Source organism: Acartia tonsa, chromosome 5, assembly GCF_053477335.1.
Source record: "Acartia tonsa isolate MP-2025a chromosome 5, ASM5347733v1, whole genome shotgun sequence".
Lineage (NCBI taxonomy): Eukaryota > Metazoa > Arthropoda > Copepoda > Calanoida > Acartiidae > Acartia > Acartia tonsa.
Genome location: NC_137264.1, coordinates 46909230 through 46917706, shown reverse-complemented (window position 1 = coordinate 46917706; position 8477 = coordinate 46909230). Strand labels below are relative to the sequence as shown.

The 8477-nt window shown below is 32.0% G+C and overlaps 1 long non-coding RNA gene across 1 annotated transcript; it reads right to left on the bottom strand.

Annotated features, from left to right (window-relative positions):
- Nucleotides 1-7523: 7523 nt before the first annotated feature.
- Nucleotides 7524-8194, bottom strand: LOC145320362 (uncharacterized). Its single transcript, XR_013880172.1, has 2 exons — nucleotides 8004-8194; nucleotides 7524-7668 (listed from the first exon to the last, which is right to left on the bottom strand). It is a non-coding gene; the product is annotated as an uncharacterized LOC145320362 (long non-coding RNA).
- Nucleotides 8195-8477: the final 283 nt, after the last annotated feature.

Genomic DNA, 8477 nt, shown 5'->3' with positions numbered 1-8477 from the left:
CCTAAATTAACGAAAAAGGCAATCCGTCTGGGACGGACGGACGGACGTACAGACAGACGGACATTTCAAATTATAGAGTAGCTTCGCTACTAATAGTACTAAGAATAGTATCTCAGCGCATTATACATATCCTTTTAGATAAATATTCTCAAGGAAAATATAATAGATTGGTTCATCTAGTTAATCAAACTGGCCCCATAATTTATCAAATAGGATTGGTGGGGTGGTTTCATCATTTTAGCCAGCTGCAAGTTTCCTTTTATTAGAGTGTTTGATAATCTTGTGTAAGTAATAATACATCGATTTCATAGCAATCTATCTATCTATTATTCGTAGGTAGGTAACGGTTAGCGAGAAAATGGAGTTTTATCAAGTTTAAATATGACATGTTGTAAAAGCTTTAAGTTTAAAATATGAAGTATCTATTTAAAAAAGTCATTTAAACAAACATCAACTTATATGTTTTATTAAAATGTACATTTAATTTTTAATCACCATAAAACTTTTACATTTGCTAGTTATAGTTTATTAAATTTTAATTTATCAATTAATTTCAAGTGTACATTTTCCATAATTACACTTGTAGATAGATAGATAGATAGATAGATAGATAGATAGATAGTTAGATAGATAGATAGATAGATAAATAGAGAGATAGATAGATACATAGATAAAGGGTGTGCAAAAAACGTGTTAAAATGTCCCAACTGACTTAAAACTTGACTTGCGAGTATAATAGTAAATATTAGACAATAATTATTGCAAAAAGAGTGTGTACATTTTTAAATTCAAATTGCGCGGCTTGTGTTAATGGCAGAAAAATGTTACGCATACCGTTAGAACCGCTATGAACTGTATTATTTTGAAATATAAGAACGGTTCCTGTGCTACAAATAATTTAGGAGCTAGGTGGTAAAATGTCCCAAAATTTACTCGCATGACAAGTTTTAGGTCAATTAGCCTTATTAATAACAATATTCTAAGTTATGGGCGCTTGTACTTTGTTGATGCTGGTACAAAGTGTTTGAAATATTTAAAATGATTTATTATTATGATATTTGCATATAATATATAGATAATTGTAGGTTAGGCTTGCTGCTTCGTTGAACTGGTTGCTGTGTCCACTTTAAAGGTTCACCTTAGCCGAAAACGGGTCGGCTCTTAGAGGTCAGCTTTTACGGCAGTACCCTTCTGGGGTTCCAGGTGGGGGCTAGATGTCCAACAAAGGTGCTGCGGTTGCAGCTGGGTATGTGTGTGTGTGTGTGTGTGGAGGTGTGTGTACTTCGACGTTGTCAGGCCATTCACTACTGCATGCCAGTGTGAACCCGTGCCGTCAGCGACTTCAGGGTGGGTGCTAAGTTGCGGTGTGGTGGGTGTGCCAAGTGCCGTGTCCCTGTGACTTCCAAATTCTCCAATTGGTCAGGTATCTAAAATAGTAGAATTTGGCCGCCCCCAGCGGGGGACAGATATAAATAGTTAGATGTTTTGAGACAGTCCTTCTAAGAGTAAGATAAAAAAAATGTAATTTAGTTTACCATTTTTCAGTGGTGGGACATATTTATTCATGTGTACTTTTATTAAAATACATTATACGTTGAATATTAAAAGTGGATAGAAATAATGTTGGTTTATTCAGATATGATACATAATTATGTATAGACGTTGAGTAAGTATGATTAACAAAAAAAAATATAAAAATATATGCTAAATAATGCATACGATAGTAAAATAATAAAAAGTAAACAAAAAGTAAACATTGCGAGCAAAAGTTGTATTAATTAAGATTAGATGGGGTTATAATTAATTGGGTTATTTTAACACGTAGCTCCCTGACTATACGTAGCACAGAAATCGTTCTTATATTTCCAAAAAATAGACTTCTTAGCGGTTCTAACGGTATGCGTAACATTTTCATACTATTAACACAAGCCGCACAATTTTAATTAAACCTATAAATTTTTATATCCGCGGAAAGTTTTTTATAATATGATGCGAAAAATAATTATGCTTGTTTTATCCTATTTTTAATGAGGTCTTTTTGATATATTAGACTATATGTTCTTTTTTGTATTATGATTAATTGTATTAAATTTTTTCTTCTGTAATCCACTTACAAAAACGGTGTCATATGTATTATAATTGAATTTGAAATATACCTACAGAGAATAATCCAAAATTGTTTTCATAAAAAAAATATAATTGATTTGGGAGAAAGTTATTTTAAACATAATGCGAAAAAATACCATTTGTTGATAATTTGTAAATAGTTTTTTTTTAGAATAAGATATTAAACAATAATTACTGGTCTGCATGACAACAAGTTAGGCCTGTTTATGGGCCAGGGCAATCTTATACCTATCAACACCGGATATGTCATAATATTTTTGGGTTCCTTTTAATTGTGGCAGCTTTAGGTCGAGATTCGAACCTTTTACCTTTGAAATAAAAACTGTAGTAGAGAGTATTTTAATATGATAAGCTTTACGTTTTTTTTTATGGAGGAATAGCTGAACTATCGTTTAGATAAAGAAAATTAACAAGGAAGACACCATCCAAAAAACAGTGGGACAAACGAATATACTAGCGGCTTCGCTACCTACCCAGCCGAAAAAAATGCGAATGGGTCGCAAATAAGAAAACCACCACAGGACTAGTAGGTATATTCCCTGAAGAGGTCCTAAGGGACAGACGGATGGACATACATCATTCTACTTTGTATTATAGATAAGTCTGAACAAAATTGTATCTAAATTTGTTGCAATACTGCTTAAATATAGGACACTGTTTATGGGGATACTTACATTTTTCCTACGCGTATAACATTGTACCTTATTGATTTAAATGGATTTACGGCCTTTTGTGTAACGCTTATAGAGTTACTATGCTTTCTAAATTGTAATTAACTTTTATAGAAATCATCATGCAAAGTTTGAAATCCATAGGACAATTCAATATATATATTCGCCCGTAGCCTCTAGGGGCTTTGCCCCAAGAGGTTTCATCAAACTGATTTTTCGTATTTTAGATTTAAAAGAAAATTTAAAAAAAATGGGGGGGGGGAGTTAGTCGACCCCACTATTTTAATTTTAGTTTTAAAAAGAAAAAAAGGGGGGGTTGGGGGTGTCCCACCACCCAAAAAAATAGGTATAAACCTTCCTGGGACCCATGAGAAGCTACCCTGTTAAAGAGAACCCGAACAGACAAACAAACAGACAGACAGACATCGTTGTATTTTGTATTATAGATTAATGTATGAATTAACGAAAAGAGCTAACCGTTCCACTTAAAGAGCTATCAATTTATCTTTTGTACACTTTTAAAAAATCAAATGAAAAGCTAAAGAGGCATTTTGGGAAATTCCACTTCCATAGAAATCATAATACCAATAGGCTATGTTTTAACTATCCTTTTTCCTTATGGTTTTAACACGTTTAATATGAATTAATTATGCTCTTAAAGGCTCTTTAAAGAGTTGTTATATTTCGTTTGAAATAATATTTTTACAATAATATAAAAAACAATTAAACAAGGATGACATCCATAAGTAGTGAAGCTCAAAAATTATGAATGGATATCGGGAAAAAATTCATCACCAGGAATACTACATTTGCAAGTACCGCAACTAGCCTAAATCCTGCCTGGCCACAATCAATTCAACAAAAAATCACGAAACCTTGTAAAATATAGTGGGGGGTTTATTTTGTTTTCTTCATGCAACTGAAAAGGGGTGGGTTAGAAGGGGAGGAAAAATGGAAAGGGGTTGTGGGAAAATTTTCCTTTAGAATTGATTGTCAGAGTATCATTCGCTTTTCCCTGATTGCGACCTCTTCAGTTCAATAAACGTGTACACATATTTTATCCCTCACTGTTGTTTGGGGTCAGACGCGAAGCCTTTCTACAAATGAGCCATCCACAATTGAGCAATCCAGTTCGCCAGTCTAACGTGTTCTGCGACTGGTGACCATCCCAGTGTACAAGAACTGGCCAGCAAGAAATTTCTGCTTGTTTTTCAAAAGCGAAGCTTTTCTATAATTAGGGTCGGTACGTCCGTCCGTCCGTACGTAACTGATAGCTTTTTTCATTAATTTAGGCACGTTAGAATTGTCCTATAGACTTTAAATTTTGCATGGTGATACAATGAAAAATTATTAAAACTAGATTTGTTAGCTCCGAGGGTATGTATAGTAGAATAGTTATATTATTCACAAATTTGTTTTTAAAAAAATAAACCATCAACATGTTTTAATTCGATGTATGGACAATTATAACAAATACAAAGTCGCTACGCTTTCTAATATAACATTCCTGTTACAAGGATCACCATGCAAAGTTTTAAATCGATAGGATAATTCTAACATGCCTAAATTAACGATAAGAGCTATCCGTTACGGACGGACCGTCAGACAAATAAAATGAATTTGACTGAATAAAACATGAATAAAATCAAGGAAAAACTAGATTGACAACATCCATAAAAGCTAAACTCTAAAATCAGAAGGAAGGACAAACGAACAATAACTCATGCATAGTTTCAGAAGCAGCACATAATTTGTAAATTTTTAAAATCTTTGACAAAATTGATTAAATACAGGATAATCTTAAATCTTAAGGATTATGGATATGCCTCGCTTATATGTAATATTTAACCTTGTTGTCCAAGAAATAATTATTACAAAAATCAGTTGAATAGGATGATCAATGATCATATCATACAAAATTTCATGTTCAAAAATTGTCAAAAATAAAACATGTTCAAATTACCTAATAAAAATAACCGTTGCGGACTTGCTGACGGACCGTCCCTAATTATAGAAATGATTATTTTCAAACCAAGAATTAAATTATTTTAATAGGTTAATTTAAAGACCAATTTATAAATTTGTTTGAAATCAATTTGTGTGTAATTACGCCCACGCTAATTTTCCTTTATAAGCTTCATTATTGTTAATTTAATTTTATTGTAAAAACAGACACACACCTACACAAATATCCTTACACTTTATTATAAGGATTGGCATTTTGTTACTGTACTCTATAACCCTCTAGGGGCACTTGAGGAGGAGAGAGTCCAATTTAATATCCCAATTTATTATTTTAGATTTTAAAAGAAAAAGACAAATAAACAAACAGACATCCTGTTACTTTTTTATATCCTATTTTATAAATTAGTTAGCTTTTTTTTGACTGTAGCAAAAGATATATATTGTTAACCTCTGAACCTATAGGGTTCTTCTTTATTATAGGTATAGAGAAAGTTTATAACTATTTAGGGAAAGGGCTCTCCACCCTCTAAAAAAGATAACCCATAGAAAAAAATTACCACCTCCGCAATTTTTTTTACTTTTTCGTTTTAAAACTTAAATTTAAAATTGGTAGAGTCAACTTTCCCCCTTACCACCCTAAAAGCTTCTAGTGATGTGACTGCTAGTGATAATATATTATAGTTTTTTTTTATCAGCATAATATGCGGATTTTAAGAAAAAATTAACAAAATATGCGGACTTTTTTTCAACATTTTTTTGACAACATTTTTTAGACATATTAAAATTTTACTATTGATTTCAAATTTTGCATAAAAGTATGTCCTTTTACTGTATGATATATTTACGCAATTTTGCAACAAATTTATGTACAATTTCATTCAGACTTCAAAGTTAATATTCTGCTTATTGAGTTCTGACACTTTAGCTATTGTGCGTATGTTCCACCTTCTGATTTTTGTGCTTCGTTTGGATGTTGTCATCCTTGTCTGGAAAATCCAGATTAATTAGTCTATGGAAGGAAGTACAGAGAGTATAAATTAATTTCCCGTATTCATTCAAATCCGGTGGATAGGAACCGGTTCTCATTCATACGAAAAAACTATGTCTAGCATCGTATTATATCCAGCTTTCTACGAATATAAAAATGTACAATCATAAGATTAAAACCAGTTTTTTAGCCTGTGCCTTCGCCCTAATAAGGAAAAAGGGGGGAGGGGGAGTTAGACAACATTTAATTTTTCCTGCCAAAAATGTTTTAATATAATAAATCTGGCAATTTTGTGTGATAACCTTTTTATTATATCTGAGAGTAACTAATTCAAAAGGTACAAAATTTATTAAATATGTGGTTACATAAGATTAGAAAATAACAAAAATTTCCAGATGATATTTCTAGATAATCGATTTAAGCAAGAGAGCAACAGAATAAGTGATGGTACAAACAGCTTAAAAGAAGTATGCATCCATAAATGCAAAGCTCAGCAGATCATTTAAACGAATATTACATTCTATATCCGCGGAAAGATGTTTATAATACGATGCGAGAAATAACTACTTCTACATTTTCGTTATCAATTATCAATCAGCTCTATTATCCATCTCTTTTTAGGGGTTTCCTTTTCTACCTCTCCTCTCATACCTCGATTTTTGTTACGTCACAAAGATACAAAGTCAGCCACTTTTATCAGGTTCACATGCAGAATAATGTTTAAGGACATACTTTTATATTTAGAACTTGATTATAGAGATGATTCGCTTATAACATTGTACATTGTTGTCCAAAAATCAGATCAAACGGATAATTACAATGCAAAAAGAAATTGGTTGTTAAAAAAGTTAAAAATCAACATGATTAAATGGACATAAGGACATTCTGGTAACGATTATAGAGTTGCTACGCTTTCTAAATCGTACCTAACTACAACAGGTGCTCAACACATCGGGAAATTCAAATTGATCCAGAAAAACTTTGAAAATCGGACCAAAAATACCAAAGATATTAGAAAATATTTAAAAAGATCTACCTTTCCTTTGGAACAATGGAATATTTCATTTTTATATTATGTATATTTATAATCCAACCATTGAAATCGAACCAAACACCAAATATATGTGAAAAATAGAAAAGTAGCTAAAACGCCTAAAAGCAGTCCGACCACCAAAAATGTTTTATACTTAATTATGCTTCATATTGATGTGAATATTGACAAGAAGTTACAGCCATCTATCTTTTATAGAAGCCAAGAAAATCACGTTTCCCTTAAAACATACGGACAGACAGACATTTCGAATTATAGAGTAGCTTTGTTACTAAAAAAAAGAACTATTAATAATCTATTTGTGACGAAGGAAATATTACAAATCAGGTGCTAATTGTATTTTTTAAATTGTTATAATTTGACTCATCGAATTTAAATTGTGTCTTTATAAAATCAAAAAACAAAACCTGGTAAGTTATTGAACTACATATATTGATTAAAATAGTTTACACACAATAGAATATTTATTATATATATACTTGTCTTTTAAATTACAATAAATAAACAAATTTAACAATTTAACAATAATTATTTAAACATTATATTATATAATTCTTTAATAATTCTGTCTGTCTGTTAGTCTTGACTTTTGCTAACTGCTTAACCGATATGGTTTTCCATAAATAAAGATTATCTCAAAATAGGGTAGAGAGGGGATGGGCAACTCCCCCCCCCCCACACTTTACCAATTTTGTTAACTCCGAGGGTCAAAAGCTAACAAAATTGGTATTACTTTAAAGATATATTTATTATAGAACATTTCTATACAAGATTTGTTAGAATAGCTGAGATCAATTACATAATGTAAAGATAAAAAGCTGATTCTGGTGTTGGTGTAGTGGTTTCATGTCGTGGTTTCAAGGTGGCTGAAAATTTTAAATAAATTAGTTAATTGTTATTATCACCCAATATTAGTTATTACCTAGTGGCTACAGGAGAACTTGAGGGGGGGGGGGGATCCTCAACTTTTAATTTTAGTTTTATAAAAAAAAAATGGGTGAGGGGGGGAGGTAAGTTTTTTCTAGGGTTGATTGAGGGTTTCAATACTCTCCCCCAAAATAGGTATAACACTTTCCTGAACCTATGAGAAGCTATATTGTAAAGAAGAACCATATCAATTCAACGGGTAGCGTGATCCTTAGGTACACACAGACAGACAACCTGATACTTTGAAAATCTCAAAAATAATTATCTTTATCACCTGCAGCAATTTTTCTAAGAAATTCTTTCAGTGCTGCTTGATGTTTACAAGGAACATGCGAGAAATCAAAATCTTTGTATGGGTTATCCTCAGTCTCTTCCATTGTCGTAGTTGTGGTCACCTCCGTAGTCTCATCCATTGTCGTAGTTGTGGTCACCTCCGTACTCGTAGTCTCTTCCATTGTCGTAGTTGGATCTATAAAAGAATTTTATTAGCACAGGATGCCAGCAAACCTGGCAGGGTCATCCAATTAAAGAGCAAAAATATTTTTCTGACTAAAACAAAGCATTTTATCATAACAAAATACTAAAATATACTCTAGTAGTACATCCTTATATGAAATACAGGTGTTCAAGTCACTTTCAGGTTCCAGGTATGATCCTGTAGGTCCTGATCCTCCAGGTCTCCAGATATCTTTAAAAGGCTCCTGTGGCCGCAATTTTTGACTTAGAGACTTCAAATTTTAAACTTAAG